Genomic DNA, 20,317 nt, shown 5'->3' with positions numbered 1-20,317 from the left:
AAAACAAGGACACGAATGAAGTGGACACTATGGTGGCTAGTGGAATAAGCTCTAATTGTACTTGCAATTCCTTGACTTAAGTTTGCAACTTCCTTCTATCATCTTACAAGCACCTGTTCCTTGTATTGATATGCTTCAACATCTTTTGTAGTGGTAGAATTCTCTTTGTCTTTTCCTAGAATTTTCTTCGTTGGCTCCGTTTTTTCTAAAGGTACTTCTGGCATCTTTTCATCTTGTTGCATTGCTCATGTTCAGATTTTCATAGGTTTCCTTGGCCTAAGAATGAAACCATATTTATCTTGTGAGAAGTCCAAATTATTAACCCTCTTACTCTTCTCGTGAATTTATGTTTGTGTTATGGATGCAACACATCAAGAGCTACTTGTGAGTTGCTTCATATTTACCTAGAAAAGAATTTGAGAACACCTATACCACACTTACACCACAACTAGACTCGTTTTGACAGCGCAAACCCTATTACAGTGATAAAACTTGTGAACTTTTGATAGCAAGAGATGGTATAAAATGGGAAAGGAGAGGTAGGGGTGAATTAAAATAAGTCGAGGACATGAGAATAAAGGTGTTTTATGACTCAACACAACTCTGACATTACTAACAATCATTTAAAATAATACCATTACATAACAACTAACTTGTGTAGTGAGACAAGTGTTCGGATGGATCGTTTTTCTACAGAACTGTTAGGGACTTTTGTAGCAAATTCTTGGTTTGTTGAACTGGAGTTGTTGTGAAAGTTTGTAAAACTACCAGACAACTCAATTATGAATCGATGACCCTAAAACTAATAGAATCATGGCCTTTCCTCTTTTATGATGACCCTATCAAACATTAAATGTGCCACATGACAACTTCCACATGAACCTAAACATGAAAACCCTTTCTAAAAGAACTAATCAGACTAAAAATTATTTCTAGGCGTTATCATGGATAACAATAGCTCCAATGGGGATGTTGTGCCCCTGTGGTGTAGTAAAGAAACAACAGACCATTTTCCTGACCATTGGGTTGATCCCAATTTGAAAATTGAAAGAACACTGCAAACCAACTGGAAACCAATTACTACTGCTGCAATGTGATATCAAATTGTTGTACAAACTAAAACTGACAACTGCAAAATGTAGCCTAAAGCTGAAGGAAATTCTTTCCCAACAAGCTTATTTATGTACCAATAACCCTAATCTAACATCTAAAAATCCACCTACTTAATTCAAGAAACATGAAATCTCCAGTATAACTAGTCAAAGAGATGATCCAAGGCTAGGGCTCCTCGACTATTCTTAAGTGGACCATCTATTGGAAACTTGGAATGAAAATTAAATCCACAACCTGAACTTGTAAATGAAAGAAACTTCACCTTCACTGATGACTGGAATAGACTTACCAAAGGATCTTGATAATCATGAAAAATCACCTATTCTTGATGAGTAAAATCATGTGGGCTGAATTCATTCATAATTGATCTCTTCTTTTGTCCTATATCTTCAATTCCAAGGACATCATCAAATAAAAAGACAACAATAGGTTTTCCTTCCCTTTCATGTAAATCAACAAAACCATCCATGCATACTTGAACATATTCAAACATGACATCCATATTGTGTGTATCAAAACTAATCCTTCGCTTATCAAACAAATCAGATATAACCTTTGGTAGTTTTGCTTGAGGAATTTCATCTTGATTCTGAACACCAACAATTCCTATACAAACAAATTTATGCATATCTTCCATGTCATTTCGATGATCCTAAAATAGAATAGGTAAAACATGTATATTCATCTCTTTATGTAACTTATGTTTACCTAAAAGTGAACTTTCATGAACTTTAACAGGGATAACATGATTATGATCTTCAACGGAAAAAAGTTCTTGTCTAAGTAGACAACTTTCATCACATGTTACCTCATTGTTCATAATTTTCATGCATGTATTTTTAAAAACCTGATCTTGAGGAGTTTCTTCTTGACAAAAAAATCATAAAACGAATGGGCTGAAAAAAAAATTGAATGATTTGGCTACATATAGATTGACAAGGCTACAAATCCTCATGGATTTCTTGTACTATGACTTGACTATCAAATTTTTTATCCATTTCATCTTCAACTAAATAAGAGAAATCTTCTTGTTGGAAAATTTCTTGGTCATCATGAAAAATAGATTGTGAAGAAAATTCATAAAGTTCCTCTAATATCTCATCATCATCCATACATTCTAAATCATCATTAATACTTTTGAGATATTCAATGAATCCTTTCCAAAAATTATAACAGTCTTGAAATATTTAAGAGAACACAAGCTTCCTGATTACCCTTCATACCATACTCTAGCTTTTTCTTCTAGGGTAGACATAAACATCTTCATAAGACAATCCTCAGGAAACTCAACCCTCAGTCTACACACATGTAAATGGAATTTAACCAAATGTAGACCAACATCATATTTCTATTCATCTTTGAACATGGTAATATGGGTTGACAAATCAGCACAAGGAATAGGGCTTGGAAAACCATATATGTGAGACTGATCCATAGGAGCATACATGGAATTTCTTCTTGCAATAGAACTTATCTTGGAAATTCTTCAAGCTACTGATCTTCAAGCAGTGGAGTCACCATGAAGCTTTCATCTTCTATACCTTTTGAGATTAGAGTTGCCAGGGTAATATCACAACCTTCAGAAAACTCTAATTTCCTCTTACCCTTGGGAATCAGAATGAAGATACTCAAAGAAAATCAGGGAAATGGAGGTTTTCAGCATCTGACAATATGCCCCAAAATGTTATCACTAGGCTAGAGACACTAGGCTATGTCAACCTCCAACCAAGTGTAACTAGTTCAAGCCAACTTTTGACTAGAATTTAGCCCTTCCAATTTGAGAAGGATCTCCCAAGATATTTATCAAATTAATTGTAGTAAACTCAAATTTCAGATGACTAACTCATGATTTTTATGTGATTTTTGCAGGTGAAAGAGAGCGATGGCTACCACTATTGGGCATAGAGTTAGTTAAGATAAAATACAATTAAAAACAACATTGTTTAAAGGAAGTTGAGGCATTTTTGGCTTTGAAATGAAGTGAATTAAACTTTTACAGAAAAGAAAACACATTTGAAGGAAGTTGGATCAGTATTACATTGAATTCCAAGTAACCAAACAAGTTATGAAAACTGATAATAACATAAGAGCATGAAGGGATGGAGTGAAACCAAAATGAATCTCAGGTTAAAAACAAAGTATGTTGCAACTATACTTCTTATTAACCTGAAAAAACATACAAAATGTGGTCTATCTCACATTCTTGATCAACCCTCTTTCAAGTGAGAAAAACTATACATATATAGAGTGAGAGCTCAAATTAATGATCTGCCACCTAGGATAGACTCAATGCATAGCTAAGAGACCTAATTATATTGGACTAACAAAACATTGAGCCTTTAAGGGATATTTTTGTTTTAAGAGAGTTTGAATTGAAATAGGAGTCTCCTATCATTTATGAGCTCAACAAGTTCTATTTTTGAACTTTATCAAATCTAACCAAATGTTCAATGTATTGGATTTCAAATTTTCTTTTGACACATGGATGCTGACCTAGTTGACTTTGTTGACTTGGTTCCAAGTCAAATTTCAAAATTTCTGCAACAACTCTGGCAAGGAAAAATTATATAGAATAGGCCTCAAATATAAGTGTATATGTTCCAAACCCACATAGGTGTGGAAAACTTGAGGGAGGATTTTGTAGATGATCACATGATGAACATAAACCTCCTTCATATTTCAAAAATTCCTTACCATTTTATCAGAAAGTGAGCTTTAAGTTGACTACTAAAACAATCATTTCCATAAGTTTCGTAGAAAAATATTTTTTGCAAATTCCAAAAACACCTCCCTGCTACCTCTCTACAAGTTATAAGGTCTTCCTTGATGTTTTTAAGCTAAATACATTCCTTTAGATCCCCATTTTCTATGTTTTTAGATTGTCTTATCCTCCATGAAATGCTACAACAGTTTTCTAGCAAAAAACTTTTGTAGCAACCTCAAAAAACACCCTTGTGCTACCTCTTTTGTCTCTCTGGTAGTTCTGAGGTATTCTTTGATGTTTGTAGGCTAAAAATATTGCTTTAGAAGTTTCCTTGCTTAATTTTATACCATCCTTAACCTCCATGGAAAGATACAACAATTTCGTAGAAAATTCTCAGCTTTGTTACAAGGTGTTGCTACGATTTTTTTTTTTTTAGTTTTCTGACTTTTGATGATTCTTAGTTACTCCTTATTAATCCTAATACCATGTTGACTATATATAAGGTTGAGTTTACTAGTTTAGGTATAGTGAAGACAAAACTGAGAATTTTACCATATCACAGAGTAGCATCTACTTTAGCAATGATCTTAAGATTTCTCTTTGGAAAAGATTGCTTTTGATTAGCTCTAATTGTGCTTGCAAGTATTTGAATTAAGTTTTCAACTTCCTTTTGTCATCTTTCAGCCACCTGTTCCTTCTATACATATGCTTCAGCATCTTTTGCAGTGGTAGAATTCTCTTTGTCTTTTCCCAGCCTTTTCTTTGTTGGCTCTATTTTTTCTAAAGGTAGTTCTGGCATCTTTTTAGCTTGTTGCATTACTGTTGTTGATCTTGTCATACGTTTCCTTGGCCTAAATATGAAACCATATTCTTCTTCTGAGAAGTTCACCTTCTTAACCATCTTTCTCTTCTCATGAATTTATGTTTGCGTTATGGCTACAACACGTCAAGAGCTGCTTCCTCTTTACCTGCAAATCAATTTGAGAACACCTAGACTACACTTAGACCAAAAATAGACTCATTTTGACAGCACAAACCCTATTAGAGTGACAACACTTGTGAACTTTTGATAGCATCAGATGGTATAAAATGGAAAAGGAGAGGTATGGATGAATGAAAAGAGGTGGAGGAGATGAGAATAAAGGTTTTTTATGACGCATCACAACTCTGACATCACTATAAGTTATTGAAAATAATTTTGTTACACAACATCTGTGTTTCATAGCGAGGAAAGTGTTAGGATGGACCATTTTTCTATGGAACTGTCATGGACTTTTGTAGTGAATTCTTGGTTTGTTGAACTAGAGTTGCTGCGAAAGTTTGTAAACTTGTTAGACAACTCAATTATGAAATGATGACCTCAAAACAAATGGAATCATGACCTTTCCTCTTTTATGATGACCCTATCTAACATTAAATGTACCATATGACAACTTTCACATGAACCTAATCATAAAAACTATCTAAAATGACTAATCAAACGAAAAATTACTTCTAGGGGTTCTCATGGATAACAAACCCTATCATGAATTACTTGGATTGGATTGTGCAGTTTCTAACATGTCTATAATCAACTTGAAGAAGAGGAAACTTGTATTTGAAGGCAACAATATGAGAGTCATTGTTACATTAGATTCATCAGAAGGAGTGAGGTATACTAAACCTGTTAAAGAAGAGTACATCACAGTTGATATAGAAAACATCTATCAAGTGACAACCAACGAAGAGGAATGGATTAAAACTACTACAGATGGAAAATTAAGTTGGGAGCATCATAACTCATGTGCTTCAGATTCTGAAGAAGAATTAGAATATTGGAAAAAAAAGTTACATGAAGTGTCTACAAGACAATGTGCAACAATGACCAAATAACTTCATTGTATAACCTTTGAGGTATGTAATTTACCTTACTATGATGGTTTGTGTGATATAAATAATTTTCATGAAGAATATGATGAATAGGAAATAGAATGTCAAAGATTATTAGCCTTGGGTATAGCCGTAAGAGATACTCCTATTAGATTGGGGTGTACACATAAGAAGAACATAGGAACTTGGCGAGAATGTTGAAGGTTGATATTGGTAAGATTTGGTCAAGTAGACATAGAATTGACAGATAAATAGGATGTTCAAACAAATCTTAGAGAGCACATCCAACTTTTCATGATAGCATGGAAAGAGATTCCATGAGATGAATGGGTGCATGGGTTCATCCATACACTAGAGACAATTGCTCAAAATTGGTATTTAGAAACATAACTTCGATATGGTACTGCGAGCTAGGCAAAGATGGTTCGTGGGTTTATATTGACATTTAGATTTGAATATGAGTATCCATATATAGATTCAACCCTTCAGATAGTATAAGATTTTCGAGAATAAAATTCCACTCACTCGGTAGCCTGATTTGGTTTCACAACTAGAGAATGTACTAGAATGCTACAACATCACTACAGTAGAAGATGAAGAACCTCACAATATTGAAACAAAAGAAATATAAAGATTACCATGAGGTGAATGGAGCTGAGTTAGAAATTCCTAATATAAAAAATCCATTAAAGACAAAGAAGGTGAATATAGGGTCAAAAGATGAGGCGAAGTTTGAAACCATAGAATATTATTGGGCTAAAGACACAGTCAACAAGGTAACAAATATTTTGCATGAATATTAGGATTTATTCCCCACCAAGTTCTTAGATATGAAAGGAATAATAAGTGGATTGGGAGTTATGAAGATTTCTTTGAACCCTGATGTGAAGCTAGTTAAACAAAGGCCTTATAGACTGAATTCAAAATATAAAGAAGAAGTGAAGAAAGAACTTGAGAAATTTATAGCAGCTGGAATCAATGACCATGTGGAAGAGTTAGAGTGGGTAAGTCCTATGGTAGTACAATAAAAGAAAGCATGGGGTGCAATCGATATTTTTCGTGTAAGGAATTTAAATGATGCATGTCTACATGACCCATTCCCTACTCCTTTCATTGATGAAGTATTGGACAATGTAGGAGGCAAGGAAGTCTAATAATTTACATATGGATTTTCATGATACGATTAGATTAGAATTGCACCATAGGATCGACATAAGGCCACCTTCGATACAAAATGGGGATCGTATCAGCATACAATGATGCCTTTTGGGTTGAAGAATTCCCCTGCCACATTTTCAAGAGTAGTGGTCACAACTTTCAAAGAGTATACTCACATGTTTCTAGAAGTATACTTCGATGACTAGACAATGTTTGGGTTACTAAAGAAACATGTTATGAGCTTAATGCTAATACTTGATACATGCAGGAAGTATCAAATTTCTTTGAATTTAAAGAAGTGTATATTGTTGGGTTGTGTTATATTCTTTCAATGACTAACCCATGTAGTTAACCAGGGGTTAGAGGGGGGGAGGTCATAGGGGGTTTGAGGGGTACCCATAACCGCACTTTATGGGGTCCGGGGCAGCGCCCTGGAAAATTTTGGTTTTGGATCCTATGTTAGGTTGGGCAGACCCACCTATGGTTTTGTGCATGATTTTCGCACATGTTTTTGGATGCGATGGTTTTCAGTCCATGGTTTTGGACGCGATGGTTTTCGGTCCATGGTATTGGATGCTTCGATATGTAGAAATATGTATTGTAACATTGAAAGGAACATAATGAAAAATTAAGCTGGTAGTCTTGGTTTTGGGATCCAGGGGAAAATCTCTGTGTATATGTGTTTTATGTGTTGTGCTCTCGCATTGTTTATTTTCTGTGTTTTAGAATTCATATGTAGGTAATTTCGGTACGGGTTTAAAACCTAGATTTGGTATCATAGCAATTTTGGCATCAAGGGGATGCCTTTGCTGCTGAGGGGTTTTGCTCAGGCCTGTGGTAGACCCTGTTCAGTGGGAGATCTGCGAGATTGATTCTAGTGGTGAAAGAAGATGGCAAGCAGTGGAAAGATAGAGATCGAGAAATTTATTGGTCAGAGTTTTGAGTTGTGGAAACTCAAGATGGAGGATCTATTGGTGGATAAAGATCAGTGGATCGTGGTAGATCCAGGTAGTAAACCAACGGGAGTGTTCGATGAAGAATGGAAGAAGTTGCAATGAAAGGCAACGAGCACAATACGATTGTGTGTCTCAAATTTAGTATTGCTGAATGTATCAGGGGAAGCTATGGCAAAGGATTTATGGGAAAGGCTAGGGACTTTGTACCAATCTAAGTCTCTGGTGAATAAATTGTTCCTATGGAAAAATCCATATAACATGAGGATGAAGGATGCAGACTTAGTGATAGAGCATCTGAATGAATTTAATACCGTGGTAAGTCAGTTAGCTTTTGTTGATATTAAAATTTCAGATGAAAATAAGTGCATCAGTTTGTTGTGTTCTCTACCATATTCGTGGGATAGTTTGGTTATTGCAATAGGTAGCAATGCAACTGCCTTGTAGTTTGATGAAATAGTCTCATCTTTGCTGATGGAGGAGATCAGATGGAAAAATATGGAGAGCCAAAATGGTGATGCCTTGTCTATACGAGGATGGTCCCAGAATAGAAACAAAAATAATTCATCGAGTGGGAGATCTAAATCTCTAGGAAAACCTATAAAGGTGGTGTACTAGAAATGCAGAAAGGAAGGGCACTACAAAAAGGACTGTAAATCTAAAGCTCCTGATAAAGAAAATGGATCTGATGATGCTCCTTATGCAGAGGCGAAAACCACCTCAGATGAAGGTGGGGTGTGTACTTGGCTTCTTCATGTACACATGTAGATCATGAAGCATGGTTGATTGACTCAGGTGCATCATTTCACTTCACTCCCCATAGGGAGTCGTTCTGTGAGTGTGAGAAATACGATGGTGGTGATGTCTTCTTGGGGGATGATAGGAAGGCTTGAATCATTGGTCATGGAAAATTAAAGTTGAAGTTGCAAGGTGGAAGGGTTAGAACACTTCCGAGTGTTCTATATATTCCTCCATTGGCCAAAAAGTTGATTTATGTAAGCAAGTTGGATGATGCATGTGTAAAAATAGTGTTCGAGAAGGATACCTGCAAAATTGTTCGGGGATCACCCGTATTGATGTGGGGAGTTCAGATTGGAACTCTGTACAAGCTGCAAGGTAACACTGTTGTTGATGGGTGCAACAGTTCTGTGGTTCCTGAAAGTGGAGCAGAAAATCTAGTCGTATCTAGAGAGAAGACCATGTTGTGGCATCAAAGGCTTGGACATATTGGAGAGAAAGGCCTTCGAATACTTCATGGTAAAGGTATGGTAGAAGGTATGAGTAATAGCTCTCTAGATTTTGATTTCTATGAAAATTGTGTATATGGGAAGTAGAATCGGGTGAGTTTCCCCTCTAGTGGTAAGAGGGCGAAACAAATATTAGAGCTTGTGCACAGTGATGTGTTTGGTCCTGTGAAGGTTCCATCATTAGGTAAGTCAGTTTACTATGTATCATTTATAGATGACTTCTCAAGGAATACATGGATATATTTCCTTAGGAAGAAATCTAAAGTCTTTGATAGGTTTAAAGAATTTAAGGCTCTAGTGGAGAATTAGACAGAGAAGAAGATAAAGGTGCTGAGGACAGATAATGGTGGAAAGTTTTGCAGTAAGGAATTTGAAGAATTCTGTAAGAAGTGTGGTATATCATGGCAGAAGAATACTCCATATACACCTCAACAAAATGGAGTTGCAGAAAGAATGAATAATATTTTGATGGAAGGGCAAGAAGCATGCTCAATGGTGTCGGGTTAGGATAGGAATTCTGGGCACAGGCGGTGGATACTGCTTGTTACCTAGTCAACAAGTCACCTTCATCAGTGTTGGAGGATAGGACTCCACAAGAGGTATGGACTGGTAAGAAACCCTCTCTTTCACATCTGAGGGTATTTGGATGTGACGCATATGTACATGTTCCAAACGAGAAACAAACCAAGTTGGATAGTAAATCTAAAAAGTTCATCTTTATTGGGTATAAGGATGGTTTAAAGGGTTATAAGCTTTGGAACCCAGTATCAAGGAAGGTTGTGTACAGCCAAGATGTGGTGTTTAGAGAGGTGAAAGATGTTATTAAACATGAAGTTCAACCAAAGGAACCTGAGAAGATAGAGTTTGAGCTAAAGGAGGAAGAATCAAACTCTACAGTAGAGGAGGAATCAGAAGATGAAGAGCCACAAACTTTGGTTCTGAGAAGATCAGTTCGAGAAAGAAGGTAGCCAAAAAGGTATAGTCCATATGCTTTCTTTTCAAATTTTGCTTTTTCTATTACTGATGACTATCCCAGAACTATGAAGGAAGCAGTGGATTCAGAGTAGGGAAAACTCTAGAAATAGGCCATGGTTGATGAAATGGCATCTTTGCACAAAAATGAGGCTTGGGATCTGGTGGAGTTACTGGCTGGAAGGAAACCCGTTGGTAGCAAATGGGTGTTCAAAAAGAAGACAAATGCAGAAGGAAAAGTGGAGAAATACAAAGCTCGGTTGTTAGAAAAAGGTTATTCCCAGGTGCCGGGAATTGATTTTGGTGATATTTTTTCTCCCATTGCCAAGGTAACTTCTATTAGATTACTTTTCTCTGTTGGTGCTACTTTTGATTTTGAGGTAGAACAAATGGACGTGAAGAAAACATATCTTCATGGGGATCTGGAAGAGGAAATCTACATGAAGCAACCTGAAGGCTTTGCGGTGAATGGTAAGAAAGAACGGGTATGCAAGTTAAGGAAGTCTCTGTATGGGTTAAAATCATCACCAAGGATGTGGTATCAGAAATTTGGTACATTTATATGGGGACTTGGCTTCACCAGAAGCAAAGAAAATCACTATGTGTATTTTAAATTAATTGGTGACCATGTTATTTATCTGGTCTTGTATGTGGATGATATGTTGCTAGTTAGAAATGACAAAGAAATTATCTAGGATTTTAAGACCCAATTGTCCGCTAAATTTGACATGAAAGATCTTGGTGCTGCAAACTATATTTTGGGCATTGAAATTAAAAGAGATCAGGCAAAGAGGAAGCTCTGTTTAAACCAAAGGAAGTACGTCGAGACAATACTGCAGAGGTTTAATATGCATGATAGTAAATTGGTGAAGGTTCCTATTCCTGTAGGTGTGAGGTTATTTGTTGAACAGTGTCCGAAGACACAAGAAGAGGAAGAGGACATGTCCCGTGTTCCATATGTAAGTGCAGTCAGTAGCTTGATGTATGAAGTGGTCTGTACTAAACCAGACATTGCACATATAGTGGGAGTATTGAGTAGGTTTATGGCAAAACCAGGAAATGAGCATTGGACAGCAGTGAAGCAGGTTTTCAGGTATTTGTGTGGCACTAGTAATTATGGTTTGTGCTACCAAGGAAGACCAGGATTACACAGAGTGTTTGATATTCGTGGCTTTTTTGATGCAGACTGGGCTGGAGATCTGCATCACAGAAGATCTACAAATGGGTATGTGTTTAACCTATTTGGAGGTGCAGTCAGTTGGATGAGTAAGAAACAATATGTAGTGGCACTATCAACTACAGAGGCAGAATACATGGCAGCCACTCATGCAAGCATGGAAGCAGTTTGGTTGTAGAGATTGTGTTCAAGTATGGGATTAGTACATGAAGCTATAAGGATAGACTGTGACAACCAAAGTGAAATTTTCTTGGCAAAGAACCCTGCATATCATTCAAAGACAAAGCACATTGATGTTCAGTATCACTTTTTGAGGGATATGATAGAAGACAAAAAGGTGTTGCTGGTAAAGGTGGACAGTTTGAAGAATACTACAAATGCATTGAAAAAATCTGTGAGCTCTAAGAAGTTCTATTGGTGTAGAGAAATAATGGGCGTTGCAGGGCTAGATAAATGACTAAGTTCTCTTGTGGCCCCCTGTGGAAAGAAAACAACAAGTGGGAGAATGTTGGGTTGTGTTATATTCTTTCCACGACTAGCCCATGTAGTTAATAGGGAGTTAGAGGGGGGGGAGGTCACAGGGGGTTTGAGGGGTACCTGTAACCCTAGTTTATGGGGTCTAGGGCAGTGCCCCGGAAAATTTTGGTTTTGGACCCTATGTTAGGTTGGGCGGACCCACCTATGGTTTTGTGCATGATTTTCGCAAACGTTTTTTGGACGCGATGGTTTTTGATCCATAGTATTTGATGCTTCAATATGTATAAATATGTATTGTAACATTGAAAGGAACATAATGAAAAATCAAGCTAGTAGTCCCGATTTTGGGATCTAGGGAAAAATTTTATGTATATGTGTTTTATGTGTTATGCTCTGGCATTGTTTATTTTCTATGTTTTAGAATTCGTATGCATGTAATTTCTATACGGGGTTAAAAACTACATATATTTTGTGTACATTTTGGTATATTGCTCAGACACATTGTTTGTAACAAGGATTGATGGTGAATCCTATGAAGATTTATATTATTGGGAATTTACCTCCACTGAATACAGCAAGGCAGATTTGCACCACATTCGGACATAGAAGCTATTATAGAAAATTTATCAAAAGATATGAATATATCATTGCACCGATGGAAAAACTATCGAGGAAATATGTAACATTCCTATAGAAGAAAGAATGTCAAAAGAGCCTCCACACACTAAAAGAAAATATGGTAACTGTGCTTATTTTGGTTTTTCCGAAATGGAATAAGGAATTTCATGTTCATGTGGATGCTTCATTCATAGCTTTAGGAGTGGTATTGGCACAACTTGATGCAAGAGAAATACATCACCCCATAAATTTTGCAAGTAGGAAATTGTCTAAAGCAGAAAAGGACTATACAACTACAGAAAGGTAAGGTATAGATATGGTATATGCATTATAGAAGTTACTACATTATTTGTTGTGATCACATTTCAAGATGTTCACATATCACTTTGCACTAAAATATTTGGTAAACAAGCCTGTTCTAGGAGGAAAATTTTTCACGTGGCTATTACCATTTCAGGAGTATGACTTTGAAGTCATTATTAAGCTAGGAAGGATAAATATTGGACCTGATCATTGTCAAGGATAGAAACAGGAGAAGAACCAAGAAATATATAGGACACTCTGCTTGATGTGCAACTGTTTTCGATCAGAGTAGCAGATGAGCACTTCGCTGATATTATTCATTTCTTAACCACAGGAATGACCCCTTCAGGATACATTATGCAGTAGAAGAAAGAGATGGTTGTTAAGGTAGAAAAAAATTCACTAATAGTAAGGCATATGTATAAATTGGGACTTGATGAAATATTGCGCATGAATTTTCCTGAACACAAAAGACAAATAATTTTGACAGAACCTCATAGTTGCCCAGCTAGTGGACATTATGCAGGGAAAGCCACTGCGTAGAAAATTATAAGAGTAGGACTATGGTGGCCTACATTACACAAAGATGCAAAGGAATATTTTTGAGCTTGTGATATCTGCCAAAGAACAGGAAAACCTTCAAGAAGAAATGAAATTGCACTAGTACCACAAGTAAAATTATGTTGATTGTGCTGGGCTCACCAACATGTAAGGAGATCTCCCTAGTAAGAAGTCCTAATTAGACCTCAGACCATTTGGTGTAGGAGTCCCAGTAGTGAGTCATAAAACAATGCCTTGACTGTGATGTCGCACAAAGGCAAGTAAGATAAATATGTCAGTAACAAGGGTGTGATCGTTGTGGTGAGTCAAGGAAGGTGCATAAGAGGTTCTAACACAGGTGGGTTGAGATGAGTGTGCCCCTTGGGAACCTGTGAGAATACTCACATCATAAGCTGGAAAGAATTTCAGCTCACTGTAGAAGGTGATGGTTAGACCAATAAGACGTCTACGACAAGATTCATATAATTGCATACAAAATAGTTCATACACAAGTACGTAAGTTAAACAACACATTGCTATAGCAACTAGAACAATCCAACTACAATAACAACATATGCATGAAAACGTGTTGCCTCTTATTATATAAATAAGTGTAAGTTCCAATCATACAATACATCCATGTAAACTCACTAGCCCCAACAATGGAATGTTACAGCCACATCTTCCTGCTCCTCCAAATAGATGTACTAGCTCCGTGCAGTGGAGAAGCCAACGCGTGTTACAATACTGTCAAAGCTCTCTCTAAGATAGCCTTATCGGAAGCTTGGTTGACCAAAAGGCTAACCAATGAGTATTGAGGGACTATTTATAGCAAAGGGTGGGGTGACCCTTGACATTCCCATTTGTGACAGTTCAGCTACCGTCATGACTCTTCACCTACTATATGACTGTTACATCAAACTATTGACACTTGACTTACACTTGACATGACTCAACATTGCAATGCATATGTACTCATGTGACACAAAATGTCTTGAGCAAGCCATGCAAGACATGACTCACACTCACTCCATTATGATGAGACCAGCTCTTTGAAATGCTTGTGATGGTGAAGGTGGTGAGCTAATGCCAAGCTTTGTTGTCCATGATGGTGTGCATGCACCCCATGGTGACATGTGGCTAAAGAAAACTCTTGCCTCCATTGCAACTAGTGCACTAGTTTTGATCCTTCATCCAACTCGTCTACTAACATGTGCATGGTCTTCATGGATGCGACTGAACTAGCACACGCTGATGCATAGTTTCAGTGTTCATATTCAAGTGTGCACTGGTGGTCATGCGCATCAACTTGTCTTTCCCTTGGTGAGTCTGTTGAATGGGTTGGATCACATATGTGCACATAATGACATGCATGCTATTGAGTCAATTGCATATGATCAACAACACTTCTCACCATCTCTGCTTCGTGTCAGCTGCTAGGATGGATCTTTAACTTGCACGGGCACAATTTCATCCGTGAGTGCATGTTGTGCCCACTAATGTTTCTGTTTCTGCTACAACTCATTCATCTATCTATGCATCTCCATGTTCTTCATTGAGTTTATGCTTTAGGACATGCAACTCCTTCCTTGTTTCATTCTCCGTCTTTGTGCGATCTTCATGTCGCACTGTCACCTCATAGCCCGAGTCTCCAAAGTTTCTTTCATGATTAGTGGATCTGCTTGATCCTGCAACTTTGGTTTGCCTCTATGTTGTCAACAAACTTCCTCTTGCATTTGCACATTCGTTTTGTTTGATGTATTCACTACATTCATTGTGTTCGCGACATTCACTGTGTTTGCTGTATTTTTTGCGTTCGCTGCGTTCATTGCATTCGTTGTGTTCATTGTGATAAGTATGTTGCCTTCAGTTGTTGTTCATGATGCTACTCATTGTGATATCTTGATGTTCCTATCTACGAACAACTTGAAATCTTCGTGCTTAGGCAAGCTCATAGACATTTGATTGACTGCATCTCCAGGTGTGCTCTGATTGGTGTCTTCGACTCTTCCCTATTGGAAACCATTGTGCCTACACTGCTGAGAGGCAGATGAACATCTGCAATATTTGGAGCCATGTCAATACTCATGGAAAGCAATCTGTTAGTCAAAAACTAAAATGAACTTGAGAACTGACTTTCAACATACCTGTGTGACTGATCATGAAGGTTGTGCAATTTTGGTAGGAAGGTCGGGAGACTGACTGCCAAGACTACAAAAGGCACAGTTTGGGTTTCTAGGAGACTGGATGACTACTGGAACTACGCAATGCACAATCCATTTTGGCTGCTGACTACTGGAATTGCACAATGCGCAATCTTAGTTAGCAATGGCTGTAGGCCTAGTGACTGCATTGCACAATTTTTTGGGCCAACAGTCACTGTCCCTCAGAAATGTGCAAAACAATCTTGCAGGATAGTGCATGGGTATCAATGTGCATTTTTGGAGAAGAAGGTAGAGCATTCCCTCTTAGGATTGTGGAATTCTTTCTGGTTTGGTAGTGTCTGGGCAAAGGTTGGCTAGACTAGCCGATGGGCAACTGAAAGTGAATGTGAGCGCAAATGCATGGTGATACTGAGTGTAAACATAACTGAATGATCATGCATGCAAATGGCAAACGACAGATTTAGAAAATGGAACAACATGAATGTGGGTGAGGCGAGTCACCGAATCTGCGATCATTCCTACAAAAAAATTTCATGCATGCAACAACAATGAGATAGCAACGAAAAGTGAAACAGTGCTAGGGAAAGCTAATATACATGTAAATGACAACAAGCATTCAAAGAAATCAAGAAAACAATACTCACACAAGAAAAAACACGAAAAGTGATAGAAATGCAACACAAGGCATGGAAAGTGGGTTACCCCAAAACAACTAAGCTGAATGTGCCGACTACTCCTAGATGTGATGTGGGATGTTAGAGATGCAAGGTTTATGTGAGGAATGAGATCTACAGCATATGATTGATGAGTTTTGATAACATCACCATTGTAACAAGCATGCCACAAATCTAGTGAAAGCGACACTTGGTGGGAGGTTTCTGAAATGATCCTTGCATGTAACCTCCAACTGCTAAAAATATATCCCTGAAACAAGGGATGCCTTTGCATGCTACCTTGGGAGAAGTAACCCATGCATGCAAGTCTGTTTTTCTCGGTCTCGGAGTGAACCAGTCGACTCAGTTGCACATGCAAGAGGGTGCTCGATTGTTTGAAAGAAATGCACATTTCTGGCTAGGAGATGGGCTGAGTGCATAGGATATTTGCACAATTTCTGGGAAGAGTAGCTAACTGTAGCCCATATTTGCGCAAATTCTGTGCTGAGCGGCCTTGCTGGGAAAATTGCGCAATTTTCACTGTGAGTGTTGACTACCAAAATTGTGCAATTCTCGAACCCAGTAGGCTGCGAGTAAGGATTGCGGAATTTATAGAGGGAAGGCTTCTTCCCCTTTAGAATTGCGCAATTTCTTGGGGTAGTTTCTTAGCCTACATCTGGACCAAGTTTGGGTGGTTAGCCTATGAGGGGAATGCATCGAGCTGTGATTGACAGGCTATATTTGTGTAAGCAGAACACTAAAGGTTGTGAACTTGATGAAGCAAGGCAAGATGATGTGAAGGTTGGAAGCGAGGCTCCAAAACAAAGATAATGAAAAACTTTGGAGGGTGGTGGTAGTCGCTACAACAGTTGGTGACACACTAGTAGAACTCTAGCTCTCTGAATGGACCTTTTCCATGAAAAGAAATTCTAACACCTCTGAGAGTATTGTTCTGTTCTCAGCTCCTCTTGGTTTCCACACTAGATTGATTGTAAGATGTAGCATTTGCCAAGCTCTTGTTCGATTGACACACATTCCAAGCCAAGGAAACACAAATGTTTTTATTGGGGTTGAGGGGTATACTTGTGCATAGGTAGTGTAGTCATCAAAGTCTTAGTTTCATCTCTAGTGTTGCTTCGCTTCCAACAGGCCTGGACAGTACCCCAGTGGAGTCAGATAGGAACACAAGCATGGCTCCACTACAAGTGAGCCTGGTGAGTACCCCGGTGGATTTAGTTGCATCACCTATCTACACAAGAAGCCTTTCTCTTCTTTTTCCTTATTCATTTTTCATTTTTTCATATTTTTTCATTATTTTCATTTTTGTAACTATGCATGGCACTTATTCATTTCAGAGGCGAAAGAGGGATCTCAATTTATTGACAACAAAAGTGGTTGTTCTAGTATAGGATTACTTATTGAATCTCTATCGTTAATGTTAAGGTTTTCTCCCTCACCTTAGTCTACTTGACTGAGTTAATAAGGATTAATCCAAAAAAACGAATTAGAGTAGGCAATACTAGTTAGTGTGCAGGCATTGTGTTTTCACCAAGGTTCACTTCGAACAATACATATTTTCCTTCGATGTATCATGGACTAAAAAAAAATATTTCTTCATATAGAGGCGGGATGACAACTAACCAAGTAATGATAGAAGCACAAGGCCTCTTGTATTTTACCCAGCCTGCCTCAAGAGTCATACATGGTTTCATGCGAAACTATCCTATGAAACAAAACAAGAAAACTAAGAAACGATAAAACAAAGCAAGAGCAGAAGAAAAAGTGAAAGCAAAAAAAGGTAAGCAAAAAAGCAAGCAGACAGAAAAACAAACAAAGCATGTAAGGAAACAAGCATGCAAGCAAACAAATCAAAAGAAATCACTACTCATACTCCCAAGCTAACAGTGCATGGATCATCTCACGTGAAGTGATACTTCCAATGCAGCCATTGGCATGGTTCGTGAACAAGATAGTTGTGCGACCCAGCAAATAAGAAAGATGTAACAGTGAAGAAAAACACACTCTGATCTTACAAGCGACCACAGAACAAAAATGAGTGAAAGTGCATGAGACACATTTTGTGGAGCTATCATGATGTTGTGCTACACTACATGTAGATGTTTAGTGTATGCATTCTCCTAACTCTGACATGAAGAAAATGTGATAAAGGTAGACCACTTATGTTGTACATGTGTGCTTGTTGTGTAAGGTTCCTCCATTGCATGAGCGATGGGATCATGTAGTTTGAGTGGAGGAAGTGAAATATGGGTGTTTGGTTGATCTTCAATGCAAATCAGAGAGTGATGAGGAGCCTTTAGTGTTTCAACAATTTCTTGACTCGAAGTGAAACCAAGCTTAGGAAAGCGAGGGCCTGACGTAACCATCAACTTGGGCTAAAGTGTCCGAACAATTTGGGGAGTTTTGACTTCGTTGACAGAGATATCATCGTGGACCAGTGTCTTGGACAGATTAACAATGATTGAATCAACATCATGATTGGATGAGGAAGTGAATAGATCATGACAACCAAGATCAGAAAATTCAAGATGCTTGTCAACATCCTCACACTATGTTTTCAAGAAAGATAAATGACAGATTGAATGGATATTCTGAGGAAGATGTGTCCTCTCCACACTGTAATGACAAACTGAAATTCGAGGTGTCCTATGAATGATCAGAAGTAGAAACATCCAGAAATGGGTTTTCCCAGGGGAAATCAGCAGTGGTAGTATCACAAGGGATGTCAGGATGAAGTAGATGAAGCACTGCTGGAAGGGAGTCATCCTTTACCACGTGTCCTTCTTTAGATTCTCACACACACTCATCATGAAGGATGGCACAAGTTGGCTGCATAACACAAACTCCGTCAACAACTTGATCCTCATTCACAACAGGTGAGGAATCTGGAATGGGAGAGCACAAGACAGTACAATCCAGAGGATCAACAGAACACGAGGACAAAGGTTGAGGGAAAAATTCCACATGACAACCAACAGACTTACAAGTCAAATCTACAGAAATCCCAAGAGCAAGTGGGGTGGGAGAGTGTGAGAAATAAACAAAGGCATGTGCACAATCTCCCACATCACTCCCTGGTGGTGGAGTGTTTTGATGAGGTGAAGGTGGATAGTCATTTTTGATAGCAACTGTGCCTACTGGTGATTGCAGAGATCCATCATGAAAGTGTGTTGAGCAGGGCTCAGATACATGAAGAAGATACTCAAATCTTCCATCAAGAAATTCCTAGTCAATATCATCTTTCGGGAAACGGTATGAAAGATAAAAAAAGTGTGTGTGAAAGTGTTCAACTGATTCATCAGGTGATTTTTATAATTTCATAATTCTTTGTTGAGTGCTTTAAAGTTAAAGTGATTGAAAGCACGATCTATCTCTGTGACTAGATGAGAAACAGAATGAATATATGTTTAGGTTAGGGTGGCACACAAGTGCATTGGGTGCCCTCGAAGCGTGTAGATGAACAACGCGCGGCTCATGTATTCTTAAAAGAAATCCATGTCTTTTGCATGAGCCTACAATGTGGACCATGTGGATTACCAAGGCTATGTAGCCTCCACCATCAAATGTTTTATGAAACAAGTTATCCGAGAGATTTTTCGAGATGATGAAATCGTTTCCATAAGACATACATTCCAGAAGAGCAACTCAATAGTGAGTCATGATATTTGTGTAGAGATTCAAAATATATGTGAGGACTCATCTTGTCATCTAGCCCTCCTGCTAGTGACAAAATGTTGATGGTGCTGGACTTGCCAACATGTAAGGGATCTCCTCGGTAAGAAGTCCCAATTAGACCTCAGACCGTTTGGTGTAGGAGTCCCAGCAATGGGTTGTAAAGCAATGACTTGATCGCGATGTCACATAGAGGAAAGTAAGATAACTTTGTCAGTAGCAAGTGTGTGACCATTACAGTGAGTCAAGGAAGGTGCATGAGAGGTTCTAACACAGGTGGGTTGAGATGACTATGCCCCTTGGATACCTGTAATAGTAATCAGTTGGGAAGGGAACACACAAGCGAAGATACATCACAAGCTAGAAAGCAAGTCAGCTGGGAATCGAAGGTGACAGTTAAACCAACAACACATGTGCAATAAGATTCATATAATCACCTACAAAACAATTTGTACACAACTACATAAGTTAAAATACATACATTGCTACATAAACGGGAACAATCCAACTACAATAACAAAATATGCATGAAAACATGTTGGCTCTTATTATATAAAGAAGTGTAACTTCCAATCATACAATACATACATGTAAACCTACTAGCCTCAATAGTGGAATGTTACAGCCACATCCACATGTTCCTTCAAAGAGATGTACAAGCTCCGTGCAGTAGAGAAG

Source organism: Pinus tabuliformis, chromosome 7, assembly GCF_031772625.1.
Source record: "Pinus tabuliformis cultivar Carrire ecotype Pingquan chromosome 7, CPIR1, whole genome shotgun sequence".
NCBI classification, from domain to species: Eukaryota; Viridiplantae; Streptophyta; class Pinopsida; order Pinales; family Pinaceae; genus Pinus; species Pinus tabuliformis.
This window is presented reverse-complemented; position numbering follows the sequence as displayed.